Here is a 19,245-nt window from a genome sequence, read left to right on the forward strand (position 1 = left end):
ATTTTTAAACCACTTAGATCTTTTGTATGACAATGTTTTGCATCCAAATGTCTGAATTTACAGAAATTCGTAACAATTTTAATTTGGGACGAAAAGAATTGCACATGTCTACCTCCGTGGAGAATAGAGTTGAGCAACAGAGAATGAACTGCCAAACCGAAGGGAAGAGCCCGTTCGCCTCAGCCCATGCAACATCTGAATCAGCTGAGGGGAAATGGCTCTTCCCTTTGGTCACCCAAATGTGCTGAGGCTGTTCGGCCGAGCCGAAGGGAGGTGAAGTGAGCCGAATGCAGCCGATGTATGGTCTAAAACAGTCGTACATGGCTGCAGTGAAAAGCTGAACAGGCTTCGGCTCACCTGGCTTATTAATTCGGCTGCCTTTGGCAGCTTAGTGAATAGCCCCCTAAGTATAGTTTGCCAGATTGCTGACATATGTGAATTAGACATATCTCATAACAATTCTTCTTAAGAAATTCACAAGTGTGAAAAACTAGATGAAACTGTCAGTGTATTGCTGGGGGTTTATTGCAAATAAAGGGAAATCACGATAATACTAAAATCCCCTGCAGTTTTGTATTATACAGAATTTCCAATGTGATTTCCCAGACTTGTATCAATTAATTGCATTGTTTAAGAAGCTAAGCATTCAGTAATGTGAAAACAGTAACGCAGATGTACTAGGAAGCAAAGTAATTTGTAAACAACATCTTGTTTATAAGTGCTGAATAACTACAACATTGAGACAAACATTGCTTTATGTGGAAGTTTTTTTTGCTTTTATTGTCCTTGTCTCTAATTAATGTATCTTACCTTTTTACTTTACTGCACTATGGCCAGGATTCTAGAGATATTAGGCTAAGGGAATTGTTGCTATGGCCTGTAGGGACAATCCTACAATAAAATAGTGGAGTTTCCAATGCCATCACATGGTAAATCTTAGTGAACTGAATGACCTTTGATTGTGCCATCTTCAGTAGGAGGAGCTCATTTATGTGAATGTCATTGAATAATCCACTTGAAGGTATTTGGGCAATTTGCTTGGTTGGTTCATTTGTAAGTAACATAAGATTACTAATAGGGAATTTTTAAATGTTATCCCCATGTGTGATATGCATTGTGCAATATATAAATCTTATATAAATATTAGTAAGGGGGTTTAAGAGTTAGGTTTATGACTGAGTTTATGTGGTTTCTATTTAAAGCTGAACTCCAGGCATATATAAAAGGCACAAATAATAATGCAGCCCTGTATTCATTAATACTTCCTTAAAATATTTTAGATACAAAAGTCAATTTTGGATACTTATACTGCATGTATCAGCCTATAGAGCTCATGTGCTAATGCTGATGAGATGCGTGAACAAAGTGACAGAGAGATGAGTTTATCAGTTTGCTGCTTCTTCTTTCACTGTCCAGTCACCAGCTAGGGGCATGACAAGACCTTTATTTGACCCTGTTAACTTGCCCATGAAGAAAAATGTGATTGTATTTCTGGAAAGAGTTTTACCTGACCATTATATACTCTTCTAATTCAATTAGATAAACTGTGTCTGTGACTTGGGGGAAGCAGTAATGTCATTCCCCCAGTCATGTGACAATGCTTGGGTCTCCAAAATTGCTACTAGGCCCAAAAACCATTACAGGGGAGTATATTGCATGCTCCGCTAAGCCTGGGAGGTGGTCTGGTCTTAACTATCAACAAAACTGTACCTTATTTGTGTATCACTCAGCTGTAGATCCACTACCATCTCTGAACGTGTGCTGACACTGTCTTTCCTTCGGAAAGGTGGCTACTTTTGTTCCCTATGGTCCCTGTGTGTGTTGTAAATTAGCCACCGCTCCAAGCTCCAAGCTATTTTACCACATCACAGCAACCACAGGGAACAAAGTAGCCGCCCTCCAGAAAGAAGGACAATATCAGAGCAAAGTCAGAGACAATATGAAGATCTAGAGCTCGGTGGTACACAAATAAGGTACAGTTTTGTTAATAGTTAAGGTACTTGAATGCATTAAGATTTAACTCCCGTGTTTATTGTCACTTTGAGTAACATTTGCTGACATTTACCACCAACATCTGTACTTAATTGGAAAAGTGCACTGTTCTGTTCACCCTATTTATAAACTGTTCAATGTCATATTTACCACAAATGTACCAGATGTCATAATTGTACATCTCTCTACACTACAAATTTCAGCAAGTAGAGATAGCAGTTTCACAGGAAAGTAGCAGTTGGTAATGTTGAAATTTTCAACTGATCACGTGGTTTTCTTTCAAGATAAACATGTTCCAGAAATGTCCGGTCATGCTCTTTTTCCTGCATACATTAACTTAAAGTGCATTTCCGCTTTTGCAGCCAAAATTGAGAAACCCCCCCACTATGTGCTTGTTATGTGTTCCTATTCACAAAGCTTATTTTAAAGTAATTTTTTAAAGAACATTTCTTACCTTTTAGATGTGTCTTTGTAGCAGGCCTTTGCATTTGTCTCTGAATTTCATTAACAGGAAACTCTGAGGGCCGGTTCACACCACCTGCATTGAAGCTGCACTTGCTGTTGTTTCCAGAGTAGCCCCAACGCAAGACAAGGCAATCTGCTTCATCAGTGCCCATCAGTGCCCATTCACACCACTGCATTGCAATAGGAACATGGTAGTGTGCACTGAAGAAAAGTAAGGCATGCCTTACTTTTTTCAACGCAGCATGATGCAATGTGGTACAACTGCCTCCCACCCCCACTGTGCCCATAGAACATGATTGAAATGATACTTGTGCCATTTCAATAAAGTTCTAACAAAAAGTAGACAATGCTGTGCCCTGGGATCAGTGCTTTGGCACTGTGACAGGCACCGCACACCAGATATTGTGCAATTAGTAGATATGTACGATACGCTTCGTTCTGAATCAAAGTTTGGATGCATTTTCCGAAATTCAGACATTTGGACACATCTGAATTTCCGAAGCCCAATGCACCCGAATGTGCTCAAATCCAAATTTCCGTTTCTGAATTTCGGATCCCGTCCGGATTTCATTCAAAAACAAAACTGAATGGGACATATGACTTTTCTGGCCAATCAGATGTGTTTTTCGGTTTAATGCATCCGAATGGGTCTAAACATGAATTTGCGTTATGGCAACATGGGAGCCATATACAGTATATACATACAGTATAATACTAAAGCTGAGGCTCCTACACCTGAATAGCATTCGAGATCCAAATTTTTCCGAATTGCATTCGGGAGCTCCAATGCCATTTGGGTCTTGGAGTGTCAGTTTTAGTAATATATGTATATGGCTCCCGGACCCGAATGGTATTCGGGAGCTTCTGAATGCAATTTGGAAATTCGGATCCCGAATGCCATTCGGGTCTAGGAGATTCAGCTTTAGTATTAATTTCTGATATGGTTTTCTGTGGTATTCGCAACAAATATTCGTAAACTCATCCGAAACTATCGAATCCGAATCCGAAACGCGAACCAAATTGAATTTCGGATTCGAATTATGAAATAATGAAATATCCTAACCAAATTTTTCTGCAACACACATGTCTAGCGATTAGCGTAACATCTGGTGTGAATTGGCCCTCACTGTCCTAATAGCAAGGTGAAGGACAAACTCAGCTCCCCCTCATTAACATACAATGTCTTCAGGGCTTTAACACGTTGTTAGGACAGAAAGTCTTGCCAGCACAGTACAGACAGGGTTAATTATTTGAAACAAAACTCCACCCAACCCCTAGACAGTGAGAACAAAGCTGTTTTTTCAGTTCTAGAGCCAGCAGAAATATCATCTAAAAAAAGGTAAGGTGCATTTTTTTAAAGTTATGCTATGTGAATGGGAACATGTAACAAAACTTTCCTTCTGGGAAGCTTTGGAAGCTGTATTCTGTATAATGGATTAAAATAAAATTTGGATTTATTTGGAGGAAGCATTGAGTGCGGCTCTTCTTGGATAAAAATTCATACAGGTGGGAGCAAGCCTTTTACCAGCACCTGGAGTTTCCTCTTAATATGAATCTGACTGTGGAATCTGAGCTGTGAGTGTTGTGGATTATTTAAATATAAAGTAAGTGTTATCCCAATCTGGCTGTAAAATTGGAAATACGCTTTGAAAATAGAATTCAAGCATTCATGACTACATAGAAAAAAAATAAAACAGTTAAATTGTGTCTGCACATCCAACATGCAACCTTCCTTGATTAGCTTGTGGACAGTGATTAGTTTTCATATAGCAAAACAATGTACATAAGGGTATGTTTCAGTTGTATCACTTCTTCACAGTTTTATTTTTTAATTTTACCACGGGTATACATTTCAAGTAGGATACCTTTATCTAAAAAGTCCTGTGGATGGTGAACATTTAAACTAAGAGTCTTATCTAGAATACCTGCTGATTCTGAGGCTGAGATATGGTGGTATCACTGTATATCTTTCCCTTTTATCCTTGTCAAGGTTTCTTTAGTTTTCTTCTTTTAGAATGGTACAGTGTCCAATGCCAATATATTTGAGCACCTGACCAAACTGCCAATGAAAATTTATAGAACACAAAGGGCTACTGTGGTTAGATAAATGGTCCCTTCTTAGCCTGGCCTATGCAATTGTGCCTGAGCCTACTGCTGTCATGAGCACTCTGCCAGCTACTAAACAAAAGAGTAAACTTAAGACATTCTGCAAAGGTCAAGCTGTTTGAACTTGCATTGCTAATAACAGGGATTCTAGCTTATTACATTAATGAAAAGTGGTATAAATTTAAAGTTAATATTGTGTCTGTTTGTGTTAACCTTTACTTTGCAGAACCTGTTTTTTAGGAAACCCTTAGCAATAAGACAACCTCTATATGGCTAGAAAATCATTTTAGCATAATAAAAAGATGATTGTGATGTCTTCAAAGTTTTATCATCAATGCAATCAGTTAGCATGTAATGTGACATGCATATTTTCCAGTTTTGCCCACATAAACCAGTTATTTAACCATATGAGCTATTGTATTTGCATTCTTCTAATGGATCTGAGCATGAACCAGAGTACTTTTTACAAATAAGGGCCAAATCATTTAGTAATACTTATTTTACCACAATATTAAATCGATTTTTCTTTTGCCAGTATTGCCTTACAAATTTTATTTTCTATGCAATCTAAAAACAAAAACAGTACCAAACAAATACTGTTTTTTACTAACTTGTATAATTTTATACAATTAGTGTTCATGGGGAGAAAAAGTATATTTGTTATGTGTACACCATTAGTACACCAAAATTATGTTTTGAGGACAAATCAAGGTAAAGTTATTTACTAGTGAAATAAATACTTAAAATAAGGTGAAGAAATTTAAAGTCAGGCAACATAAATTGGTGAGGGGAGATGGGGAGGGAGTGGTTAATCAGGGCTGGTTAGAGCTATTAAAAAGTTAAAGTGATATTAAAGTCAAAAGGCTTTCACACTATTTAAAATGCAGATTAAATAACTTACTATGGATGGTGCTTCTTGATGTTTAAAAGTTTAAGTTTCCTGCAGAATCAGCTCTTCTCAGCTCTGGCCCTGACATCCTGTTGTAGGGTTGCTCCTTTCCCTTGCAGGGTGCCACCCTTGTGTGTGCTATTAAGCTGTGTGTGTCTCCACAAACACACATTCACAGCAGGGTAAACCACTCCCCTGCTCCCTGCCCCCTCCCCCCCTCATCCCTCTTCCCTTCTCCATGCCAGTAGGTGGGCAACTGTTGGAGATTCCTTTGTCCCTTGAGATCATGTACTGGATAGGAAGTTCAGGGAAGCCAAGCTAAGAGAGTTGGGGCCAGCTGTTTGGAAACATGATGACTGTAAGTGCTTGGGCTACAATTAAAATACATACTTTGCTGGCCAATGTATATTTGTATGATCTGGATTTATCATTGAAAAAAGTTTGAGAGTTTAGTACTATTTTTAATAGGAACAGTTTGTTGAAAAAAACAAAACTTTTTTTACTTGTTTGGTTGCCTTAGCTGTCATTACATGCAAATCAAAGGACACTACTTTGATCTCCCCATAGAAGAACTATACGAAGTTATTTATAACAGTAACATTTCTACAATGTATTTCAAATTGAAGCCTACAAACACTATTTTCAGGCTTAATTTACACAGGCTGGCTGTCTGTGATGTTGTCTCCAGGCAGAAATACCATGGCAGGGCAAAAAGCCCTGGGATTAAAGGTCCAGAAGTCTGAGAGACATGCAAATGTTTTTCTATATGTAGCCAGTACTAGCCAAAAGATGAAATTTGCAATTTAAAAATGATTCCATATAATACATCAATGAGTTACTTTTTCATGAGTTTTCATTAAACAGAAAATACAACCATTGATACGATTTGTGATTGACGTTCTTCATGCTGTCTGATAAGAGTTACAACCCTGGACAAATTGTTAAAGTCCAGTAAATTCCATTAGATATTAAAATTGCAGACAGGCTCAGACAATTCTGTGTTGTGCAACCTCCCTCTCACAGACTTTACAAGGACAGTGCTTACAAACATTTGGCCTACATTCTCATAAAGTTATATTTGGGACAATTCAGAAAATGAGGGTGTTTGCAAACATAGCGGCATCCCTTTGGTGAGTTGAAATACAACATTTTCAACATTTCCATTTATTTTAATTAATTGCAATGTACTTATATAATAGCAAACACATACAATTAAAAGAATAGTGTGGAAACACCTACAGATAGCAGAATCGTGTGTGTGTGTGTACACTGAGGATGTAGGTAGGTGTAGGCTAGTTTTCCTTTGTTTCTTAAAAACCTGTTACTGCCATACATGCAATTCAACACAGTACACAGTGTAGTGAATCCTGGTTGGTGGAAATCTAAATTTATGTGTATGACATTTTTTTGCATCTGCACACAATATGCAAGCAATAATAAATAAGATACATAACATGTAATTCTTAGAAGCTACAAGAAAGAGTAATATAGCCATTTCATTTTCAGAGTGACAGAAATGGGTGGGTAGATGGATGAATGAATGGATAAGCACAGTATATGGCACATCTAGAAATCATAATTTGTTTGTAATTAAGTGGTCGGTGTATTTGTATTATGCATATTCAATAAAATGATATGTTCTTAGAAAATGAGTATCTGTCAAAGTTCTAATGTGATTTCACAAGCAGAAAAACTGATACAGTATAATAAATTTTCTTTCCAATGTCACATTCCCTGTATCACATGAGGGAACTTGTGAGTAAGAGCAGATGTGTACTAAGTGTAAAAACATGCTAGGAAAACTCTGGATATTCAACACAGGTACTTTAAGACAGCTATATTCTCAAATCACTCATCAATCTGATGAGATATTGTAATTCTAAGTGAGAATGTTGAAAATTTTACAGACATGACCTTTTTTTTAGCTGTAATTTAAACTTTGCAGCATTAAGTTACAGGAATTGCACTTAATGTTAATATTCATGATATAAAAATATAGGTATTGGTTTAGATATAGATGATGTAATGATTTATTTATCAGAGCTTGGCTATACAAATTATTATGTGAAATATATTCAAGAGAACGTGAGATATTGAGTTGACTTGTTTTCTAAACATAAAAAAAAGAAACTGATGCTATAATGGACCTGAACTCATGGACCTATCATATAGGGAACATCTGCAAGTGTTAAAGCTAGACTCCGGGCATATAGTTAAATACACAAATTAAATACATATATGAATATGTTGTCTTACCTGCCAAATGACTTGTAGTTTAGTCCTGAGATTTACACTGCTCTGCCACACAGCACATCCCTGTTTGGCATGAATGGGGACCTGATGTTTCTCTGCTACAGCTTTCTTTCTCTTATGGGTCTCCTCACCACTTCCACCCTATAACTGGACAATAAAAAGAAAATCAGTAGAATGATAAGTAGGGATGCACCGATGCCAATACTAGTATCAGTGCCGATATTGAGTATTTGGGTGAGTACTCATACTGACCCAAATGCTGCCGATGCCTATCCCAAACTTCCGGTATCAGGAAGCCAGGCGGCGCATCATTACACGCTGCCCAGTTTCCTCATTGTCCAGGAAGCTGGCCTGGTAAAGAGGTAGCATGGAATGGGCTTTCCAGCCAATCAGGAAGCCAAGCGATGAACCATTATCCTCCCCCCAGCTTCCTGATTGGCCAGAAAGCTGGCTACATGCTTCCTTTAAAATAGGGTTTTTTTTTAGCTGAAAAATATACAAAGTGTTTGCTTAGATCAATACACATAAATTCATTTATATTTAAGATGTCAGTTAATACTACAATATTTGTCCATCTATTGCTTTTAAATACTGTTTGCTAGTATTTTAGAACATTATGCTTATTTAGTTTTGGGTTTAGGTTACTAAGAAAACTAGTGAAGGTTTTTTTTTTTTCACTTATTTTCTTGCCGACTTTAATTTAAAATAAAGAATTAGTTTAGATTATGGAAAGTTTTTGTTTTCCTCTGAAATAAAGAAGACATTTCTGTGTTCTGTATAATCAAAAACAAGGCAATTCCTGTGAAATAATTTTGTGGTATGAAGTGAAGACATGAGAAAAAAACTAGAGTATTCTAGCTGAACTCCGGCTGTAAAGATTTATGTATACTTACATTGGTCCACCTTGGCACAATGTTAGTATACATAATTTATCCCTGGTAGGGCGACTGGGATCCTGTAAAACACCATAATATCCAGAGCTACTATGATGCTTTACAGCAATCTTGCAGGTCGTGTACTGCTACTGATATCATGGCACAACCCAATTAAAGAATGGCTTGTATTCATTGATAAAAAAAACTTAGTGTTCGCTGAATGGCCGTTGTGCCGACTGAGTGACCCTTTGTATATTCCAGATCATCTAACTTTTCTGAAATCGCGCTCATCTTGTGTGAGGCGGCCTTAAGATACGTGCTGTTATCCGCCATGCCACCCTCTAAGCAGTCGGTGCGTTCTTCTATGGATGATAGCCGTTTGTAATGAGAGTCTATGGTGGAGGATAATGTACCCAGATGTAGTTTGATAGCTTCAATACTATATTTGAAATATCATGTTTCAGGTGGGAGGCTACCTCAGAGGCTAATTTAGTGTAATCAATGGGGCAGAGGGGCTGTGAAAATGAGGTGGATTGTACCTGCATTTCTCCCTCAGAATCATCTGTGGCACTGTGTGTCGATTCATCAGCAGCAGCAGCCGGCGCCATTTTGGCTGCAGTTTTCTCTCCCCCTATGCTGTCTGTCAGTGAGCGGCGAGCGGACGGCGGTCGTGAAATAAATCTATCCATGTCGGGCAGCGGGGGTGATGTGTCCGATCTGTGATGCCTGATCATGTGGCGAGGCGGTTGAGAGGGTCAGATGGGTGAACAGCGGGACGGAGGAGACGGGAGAGCCGTTAACTCATCAGGCCCCGGAACCGGAAGTTCGACCCTTTGTATTTTCACAGTAGAGGGAAAGTCACTCAGCACAGTGGCAGCACAGGACCTGGAAGATCACTTTATAGAACTGTAGTAGCTGCAGCTACTACAGTGTTTCATAGGATTTCGGTGGCCCTAGACCAGTGTAAGTATACACAAACCTTTATAGCCGGAGGTCAGCTTTAACAAAAGCTTTTGTACATTTATCTAAATTACATAAAATGAAATGCTCAATAGAAAGGATGAATCTACCAGGTTTTATTTTCAGGGTGTTAGTCAAATTCTGAATCAAATTCTCAAAATCCAAATTAAGCAGCTAATCCTTTTATTGTGACTAGGAATGGCCTCGATGTTCGAGTCGACCAAGAGTTTGACTCAAACATTCGGCGAACACACGAACTGTCAGGGCATTCGGTGGGCTGTTCGTGTGTGCACATTGCCTTGTGAGCCCTGATTGGCTAAAGCCTTGCCCAATCAGGGCACAGTGCTCTGTAAGAGCCATGATTGGACAAAGTCATGATGACCTGTCAGATGCCGTACAACTGTAAATAGTTGGGCGGAGCTAGCTAGCTATTCCTACCAGACCTAAAGGGTCTGGTATTGTTTGAGAGGAGGAATTCTTCCCCCGCATGCTTCTTTTTTTTTTCTTTTGTTTTAAAGTCATTTTTTTCTTTAGAAATTTCATTTTTGCTGCAGCAGGATCTATACATTGTACAGATGTGCCACTTTACAGACAGTTTAAAGGGACCCCCCAGTCACGATATTTAAAGGAATTTTTCATTTTTATTGTTTCACTTTAAGTGATGTTAAAATCACTGTTTAAAAACTGTATTTTTAAAAAGTTTTTTTTCATTGATACATATCCCCCAGTGCAGTACCCGAATCCCCATACCCTTTTTATTGCCATTAACTTGCATATAAACCTTCAAAATAGGGATAATTGATTTTCAAAGTTCAACCCTCACAGACTTGCATTGAGTTTGAGTTTGAATTCAAGCTTTTTCCATGTTCTAAAGATTGTGTTTGAACCGAACAGGAGGGTGTTCGGGCCATTACTAATTGTGACTTTGACTGCAACTTAGCCATCACAGCCAGGAGGCCGATTATATGTGTAAAGCCGATGTAACGAGCCCCTTGCTCGCTCGGTTCCACTCTCCCGGCACTCCTTAGATTTCAGACCGCAGCGTCTGATATTTCGGACATCCGATAATTTGGGATTCGAACTACAGCTCTGTGCCGTTCGTATCCAATGCTGATAGCTCACAACAAACATCAGGCAGGCTGCATGTAAGTTCAAACAGGAATCTTGTTTATTGGATGCACACACACACTTTTATAAACAACAGTTTGAAGGTGGCCCAACCGACCACCTTCCTATTGGTCAACTGTAAAGCATCCTCCAGTCCTCATCTAGGTCCTCTTGGCCATGCAAATGAGGACTGGAAACAAGGCAAATAGGGATTGGTCCATAATCTCTAGGAAGGAGGCTAGCCCTCAGGCTCCTCCAGCAGCCCCAATGACGGTTCAGTCCGTCACAGCCGACAGTCAGCTTTTACATTTTACCAAAGGTCTTTTTTTATATAGTTTTGGCTTATCCAATGGTATTAGCCCTATATTAAACAGCCACAACAGATCTAAAAGCTATAGGAAAATTAACTCCTTAATAAGAGAGAGATGATGCAGGTTTTTTCTTAAAATAGAAATGTAAGAGTTTTACCTGCGAGACTAAAGTCACAAATATTGTTCAATGGCTAAACAGTATATAAGCTGCTCATTTAAAGTGGACCTTTACCCCTTGACTAAAAATCACATCAGCATACAGCTCTGCATGCTGACATGAAATCATCTTACATTCATTAGCTAAACAAGAACATTCTTATTTTACTTACTTACAATGCTCTGGAACAATTACACTTTAATTGTTCCAGAGCATTGCGTCCTGGGAAGGTTACATCAGAAGAGCATTGCTGAGACATCTCATCTGTAATCTCATGACATCTCAGGGAAAGGCATTTTCCTACCCTGAGATGATGTGCATGGTCACATGTTCTAGTCACATGTGTCAGAGTTCCAGAAAGTAAAGGGAGATCTAGTAACCTGCCCTTAGTTAAAATGGCCACTGTCAGAAGACTGGATAAGAAAAGAAAAATAAGGAATGCTAAAAATAAAAAGCCAGCAATTAGCTAGAAATTTCTGTTTGTAGATTGTCATTACTATCATTCTAAAGGTGCCTTTGTTGTTATTTTGAAGATATGGGTAAAGTTTCTCTTTAAGTCACAGCAAAAGAGGGAGAGATGATGCTGATTTTGTCTTGAAATAAACATTACAGTGCATTATCTCAGACAATAGCTGCAAATATTGTTTAGTGGCTGGAAGGTATGCGAGTATCTTGGTAAGGCTGCAATGTAGGAGTGAGAGATGCAATACAAATTACAGTTAATTATCTGAGACAACAGTAAAAAATATTTTTGGGTGCAGAAGCAGCGGTGTAGACCACACATTATGAGGCACAATACTTGTTTTTTTCCTGCAGCAAACATTGGAGATTTGGCAAATGAGGTCCAGCTGGTGACATATTATATATCAATTAAGGTTTTCGCACTATCCAAAATAATCAATAAATAAATATATATCCTTATAAATCTGCTGTGTGAATATCTAAAAAAGATATGAAATAAAATACATTACAAAATACAGTGCTAAATCACCATCCAATAATCCAATATCGAAACACATCTCCTTAGACCAATAAATAAATATGTAACAAATAATCATGTGCATATATAAATAAAAATATAAAATGCCGTCAGTGCCGAATCTCCTAAAACTTCACACTTCGAAGTGTAATATAATCATTCAAAGTGTAGATACCATCCACTCTCCACATGGATTAAACTCTCCTGCTAATTTTTAGCACTTTTGAAAGTGTGGGGTTAGGCAAAAGAATGTGTGATTACTTTGATATTTGTTTTTATAATTTTATTTAGGAGCATATTTTTACGCTATGAGCCTCTCTTCACTGTACCTTTCTTTTTAGCGTTGAGCAACTTGGGGTCAATCAAGGTAAGATAGGTCTCAGGTATCTCTGTATATGGTGATATACCTGTATGTGCTTTCTAACCTTCCTTATCAAAAGGGGTCACTGGTTTCAAAGAGATAACAGCCACAAATAATCTTGACTGAATTAATAAAATAGGCCACAAACTAGGAGGCACAGAGCAAGATTTACCCTGCAGCAAACACTATATGGTACATTTTGTAGCTGAGGCCCAGTTGCAGAAAAATTATTAATGGCATCTTTGCAGTGTCAGATCACTGGGATAGGGCAGTAAAGGCATCACAAAATGGTAATGGTGGCAGGACAGCAGTTGTGGCAGGATGTGGTAATGGTGGAAGGGTAGCAGAAATGGAATTTGATGGTATTGGTGGCATGACATGGTAATGGTTGCAGGACAGCGGCAGTAGAGGGAGATGGTTATGGTTTGAGTCCAGCAATGGTAGAAAGAGCTGACTATAGTCACAGGAGCTGGTGATGGTTACCTGACATCAGCAGTGGCAATACATGGTAACGGTGGCAGACCAGCAATCGTAGAAGGCAGAGGCGTAACTAGAACCTTAAGGGCTCCGGTGTAAGAAACCATGAAGGGCCCCCCCAACCCCCCGCCGCCATGGCACTGTGTGGTTAACAGGATGGCTGCCGAGGTCCCCAGCAAGCGCGGGACCTCAGGCAGCCGCATCATTTAAAAAATGTAGTGTTGTGTTCTGTCGAGAACGCCGACCCAATATCTGCATTTACACACAGACAGGATTAAATGAGGAAACTCACATTTATTTACAAAGTATTAGTTTGTAATGGTTAATTGTGACCGTTAATAATATGCTGTCCATAGCAGTAAATGATGGATGGAATATTATTAACAGTCACAATTAACGATTTAAACAAAATACTTTGTAAATAATACTGGTCTGTGCGCAAGCGCAGTTGCTGAGGTCGGCAAATTCGACTGCGTCAGCGTTCTCGATAGAACACCGGTATCTGCATTTAGTATTGGGGCATTTCCACGAGTATGAGTACTCGTGAAAATGCCCAGTATTGGCACTGGTGTATCTCTACTTATATAATACTAATATAATGCATTGCTGGGACTTGTAGTCCCGCATAGTTGGTACTATTCTGCATTGCTGAACGAAGCAGAATGTGCTGCCTTGCGGTGCCTGCAGCACATTCTGAACGACTAGTGACAACCTCTCCATCCCCGCCGCACAGCCGCCTGTACATGCTGCGGGTGGCAGAGCAGCGGGGAAGGAGCGGCACGATCTCGGGGGGGGGGGCCTTCTTCTTCCTCACTGGGCCCCCCTAACAGGCGGAACGCCAGGGCCCGGTCGCAATTGCGACAGCTGCAACCCTGGTAGTTCCACCAGTGGTAGAAGGAGATGGTAATGGTGGTTGGGCAGCAGCAGTGGCAGGAGATGGTAGTAGTGCCAGGCAGCAGAGGTGGAAATAGCTGGTAATGGTAGAAGGAGAAGGCAATGCTGGCAGGCAGGCAGCGGTGGTAGAAAATGGTAATGCTGTAAGGTATAATAATGTTTTTGAGGCCAGAGTCACAAAAAATTGTTTGTATTGTACCATTAGCTGCAAGGTTTTTGTACTTACTGCTGATCTAAGACTGGTTCATTTTTATAAAAGGGAACCAGTCAACTGCGTCAGGGGATAGGTAGATTCATTTCTCTATCACAAACCCCCATTCAGAGAAATTGTGTCCCTGGGTCTAGTCATGACTCACAATTCTGGTCATCTCAGAGTGATGACAAGTGGACCCATGCATCCTGGATCAGGAACCACTAATGTGATCAAAACAACCCTAGATACCTAAGGCCTGTCCTCCTCCTGTACTCACACATATACTCATTGGTGGCCCAATGAGTTCCAGCATGATGGTGTATTGCAGTTCCGGTGGTTGATATGCAGCGTGTGTCGCTGCCACATTTCTACCAGGCAAACAGCATGGGTACATTTTGCATGGGCTGTTGCATAGGTTGAATATGCAGCACTTAGGTGCAAAAAAATGTAAAACAGTAAATTTGCAACAAAAGAAAACTGTCACATTTGTCTCTGAATTCAATCTATTGGCTATCTAAAAAATGTCCCAAGCTGCATTATAGTTGCTTTCTTTTTTTAGTGTCTTGTGTTACCTAGTACTGGAGATTTAAAGGTACAATGTATAAAAAGAATTGATAGAATTAAATGTAAGGTCTAGAATCAATGCTTTCTAAAAATAACACTTGATCTTGATCACTTGATCATTAGGTTTTTGTGGAAGTAGTGTAACATGTATCTAGACATCCTTGAGCATATTGCACATAAAGTAGCACTTAACATACTGTACTATTTGTAGGTAGTTTACATAGTTACAGTGTAAGTAGGGATGTTTTATGCCAAATATATCTTCCAAAAAATTACTTTTGACAATGGTATACGCAGTGTTTTATGCTGGGAGCTCATTTCTCCCCATGTGGCTTATATAAAAAGGCAATATGGCTCCAGATCTAAGGATCAAATTTCCCGTTATCCTAGCTAACTAATCAAATTTGACTGAAAAAAAGGTACATTTAGAACACATTCAGGGCAAACAAAAAATGGGGAAAAAACATGTATGAATTTTAATTCGTCTTATGCCAAGATACAGTCTCTGCAAAATTCATTATCAGATTTACTCTACTAAATTTCTCACTTACGTACTCATAATGTTCTCTCTATTTTGACAGTCCATTTTTCATTCAAACTATTTCCATTTCTATTGTGCTGCTCTGATTAAACACAAGGCAGGATTGTGCTGCATGGATAATTGGGAAATTAAGTATGAAAACATTCAGTAGTCATATAAGAGGAAACACACGCATATGCACAGACCACACTCACCAGAGTTGGTGTACTAAAGGGAGAAAATGTTTGTACTGATGCTCTGTTTACTTTGAAATACCTAAGCAGTTGCAGGAAAAGTTGAGAAAATAGAGATTTCCTTTGGTGTATGACTGTATGATTAACGTGAACAGACCTACACTTGGCAAAGTAATTTTTTAAAATGGGGAATCAACCCCACACACAAGCACACACATAAACACATATACATACATGAAGGCTGTTCCGGTGATGGATGTTGCATGAGGTGGCCATTTTTGTAGCTCATGGGTGTGCATTTGCGCACATACACACAGGCAGTCAGCTCAATAACACAGAGCCTGTTAGAAGTGCAGGCTTTGAGCAGGCACAATGGCCAGCAGCACTGTGCTGGAAGACATTCAGGGCGAAGTGGCAGAATCTCTTCTATCCAGGGTCTCTTTCATATCATAGGGATCTATTCATAAATAATTTGCAGGGGCTTTCGCCCTATGAATATCTGTGAATGTTCATTTTGGGTGAACAATATATATTTTCCCAGTTCAAATGTAGTGTTGTAATTTTACATTCTGACCACTAGAGGGAGTGTGTCCCAATTCAAATGTAGTGTGTTGTAATAATACATTATGGCCACTAGATGGAGCTGAGTAGCATAGGGAAAAAGTATTTATTTCACAAGCTCCCTAGCTCCATCTAGTACAGGTTTCATAATGTGAGGCCAGCCTCAGGTCTTTTGCTATTTTTCTTTCTTCACCCTTATAAATCTCATCATATTGCGATGATTTGATTATCAAGGTATAGGAGTTTTTTTTCCAGAAAAATACAATTCTCTTTATATAAGTATAACAGAATTGCTATATGTACATGCTAAATTAATGTACATTTTTATCTGAACAGTTTTGAAACAGTTGACTAAGTTGGAGCCAGATCAAAATATCTTTCAAATTAGAAATTTAATTAACTTGTACGTGCTTAAAAAAAGCAGTATAATCATTCAATCTGTGCCAGTCATGGATGTAGCTCTAATATTTCCTTATTACAAGGATGGCAGAAACTGGATAGGTATAAAAGAACATTCTCAAGGAGTCTACACAACCTGTGGTTATTTTATCTAAGCTTCTAATATTCCAGTTAAGTTACTTGAAAAGATCAACCGTAGTGATAAGTTGTTACTGAAGGAAACAATTAAACTCATTCACATTGAACACTTATTTTCTCTTATGGCACAATGGTTTCTATTAGAAGGAGCATTGCTTAAACATGAATGTACAAAAATTTATTCTGCGGTCACATTTTTAGTGACTCTTTATATACTTGCATCATTGGTATTAATTGAGTGGCTGACAGGCAGTGTAAACTTATGCCATTCCAGAAAGCCCATTAACCGATCTCTTAATTACCTACCATCTAATTTACACAGTCTCCATGGTAATTATAGTCAGTCACTGCTTTACGTGCATTTATTCAGCAACAAAACTGTAATCCATATGTGTTAGTTATTAAAGGCTTGAGTTGGCAGCCCTTGAACCTGTTATTTTAAAAGAGAAGTATTGGGAGAGTAAAATATACACTTCCCAATATTTAGAGCTGGCATGGGACACTGCAGCTGGCTCTATATACCAAAAGCTGATCGCTCATCTCACGGTCTCCTTCCTGCAGAGTCACTCAGTCACCGCCACCAGCAGAGATTTCCCCCTCCCCTCTTCTCCATAACTCACTGGAGGGACAGGCATGGGAGGGGCAGGCCCAGCTAGCTCTAGCTCTGGAGAGGCAGAGCCAGTTGTCAATCAGGCAGCTGGTGGATCCTGACAATATTTTAAGGACCCTCCCTAGCTGCAGCACGTCTCTGTGCTGTCAGCAGATAGCTGGCAGTAACCCGCTATATGCTGACTTTGGGTCACAGGAGTGCTTTAGTAAATATAGTACTGTGAACCAAAAGAGAAGTTAAGCCAAAAAAAAAGGTTTAACTTCACTTCCCTTTTAAATCCCTATCGATAGATCTAAAGGACATTATGTCATTTTGCTGAGCACATGGGTGATCTAAGGTATTGCTGTTTGTATCTTAAAGCAACTTTTGATGTTAGTTGCACATTTTGACATACTTACTTCTCCATGTTTTTTTTTACATTTTTTATAATTATAGAGATTTCAGATGACGAAAGGAAGCAAACACTCAATATGCAACTGCTCAGCCACTCTTAAAAACTGCTAAGAAAAGAAACAAAGTGAATACACTGTTTTCAATAAGTTAGCTGACTTATAGGCTACCACAGTGGGAAGCAGCAGTAAACTATGATCACACAGGTGGCAGCCTCCACCTCACTCTGAAAAGCGAACCACTCACTTTTCAGAGGGCAGTGTAACAGCGGCTACCCAGCATTCAGGAGGCAATGCTGCTGCATCCTGAATGCATTAAAAAACAATCCCATTGGGGACTTCCTATTGCAATATTGTAACACAACTTTGTAATCCACACAGTTGCAGCATGTCCAAGACACATTTGTCATGCACCACTTTGGTGCCCAAACTATATTTCTATAGTCTATTTACAGCTTAATTCTTTTTTATAGACCCTCTCAGGCTCATGGCTATGTTTCTAAATGGGAACTGGGCTTTGAAAAACTAAAGTCCGCTGAAGACTGGCAACAAATATGGACTACAGTGGCCACCTGTAGCAATAATATTACCACCTTAGAAACTGCATTTAAGGTTCTTACCAGATGGTATATGGTCCCCTCCAGACTGGTGCTTTTCCACCCTATGCAACCTGTTACATGCTTCCAGGGGTGCAATGCTAAGGGAGATGTCATGCATATCTGATGGCCCTGCCCGATGTTAAGCAGGCTCTGGGCTAAGACATTTAAGCTTCTACAGAGCCTACTTCATACCCCACTTCCAAGGGAACCCTGGTTGGCACTCCTACACCTTCAACCTCCCCCAATCTCTCTAAATCTCAACACAAGTTGGCTACTTATATCTTGTTGGCAGTTAAACAGACTAATTCACATGCCTAAACAAGCTATTTACTTCCTTTGTTGAGGTGAAGTACAGGATCGATTCCTTTTTTATTAACAAAAACCTATCCAGTATACTTATTGACTCACACAAAGTTTCTAAAGGTGTGGAATCCTTGAATCCTATAAGCCTAAAGCAGTGGTCTCAAAGTACCGGCCCGCAGGCAGTGGCGGACTGACAACACATGGAGTCCCCGAGCAAAATACGATTATGGGGCCCCCTTGTGCTCCACCCACCCACAAGCTCCACCCACCCACAAGCTCCACCCACATATACATTGTTGTGTTACAGAATTAGTTCTCCACAATATTTTCAAAATAACAGGTCTATTCACTGAAAGTTGTACTTAATTGCTGGGGAATTGGTAGGAGAATTCTTCAGTTCTGCCAATTATCCTGGGTACATTTCCAGAGAACTAGTAGGAGAATTGACAGGGGAACTGAAAGGCTGGGGGCCAGATCTTACCCCCCAAACACCCCCAAACACCCCTCCCACAGTTACACACTATTATATTTATACAATTATATAGCTCTGACATATACCATAGTGCTGTACAGAGAACACTGAGCTAGTCACATCAGTCTCTGTACAGAGAAGCTTACACTCTAATGCAGAATACCATCAGCTATATTGGTCTACAAATCCTACCAATACATTATACAGCAATGCAGAATAATAGTATATGAATTTGGTACATACTCTGTGCTGGTGCTCTGCTCCAAGGTGCCGGCCAGATGTCTCGGGCAGAGGGTCTCAAGAGGGGTGCGGAGGGTCCCAGGAGGGTTGTTGATGGTCTCAGGAGGGCAATATGTGCAGGCCACAGAAGCTCTGTAAGCGTTCGCCATGTGGTTCCCCAGAAGGCTGCTACACAGGACCTAATGCAGCAGCATCAATTTTAGATATTACATTTCTGAAATGCAGAGTTCAGTTGTA

At 39.5% G+C, this 19,245-nt stretch overlaps 1 long non-coding RNA gene across 1 annotated transcript; it reads right to left on the bottom strand.

The window, feature by feature from the left end:
- Positions 1 to 1,760: 1,760 nt before the first annotated feature.
- LOC108789568 lies at positions 1,761 to 18,899 on the bottom strand. Its single transcript, XR_001941410.1, has 3 exons — positions 18,799 to 18,899; positions 11,292 to 11,295; positions 1,761 to 1,771 (listed from the first exon to the last, which is right to left on the bottom strand). It is a non-coding gene; the product is annotated as an uncharacterized LOC108789568 (long non-coding RNA).
- Positions 18,900 to 19,245: the final 346 nt, after the last annotated feature.

This window comes from Nanorana parkeri, unplaced genomic scaffold, assembly GCF_000935625.1.
Source record: "Nanorana parkeri isolate BGI_ZX_2015 unplaced genomic scaffold, ASM93562v1 scaffold407, whole genome shotgun sequence".
Classification (NCBI taxonomy): domain Eukaryota; kingdom Metazoa; phylum Chordata; class Amphibia; order Anura; family Dicroglossidae; genus Nanorana; species Nanorana parkeri.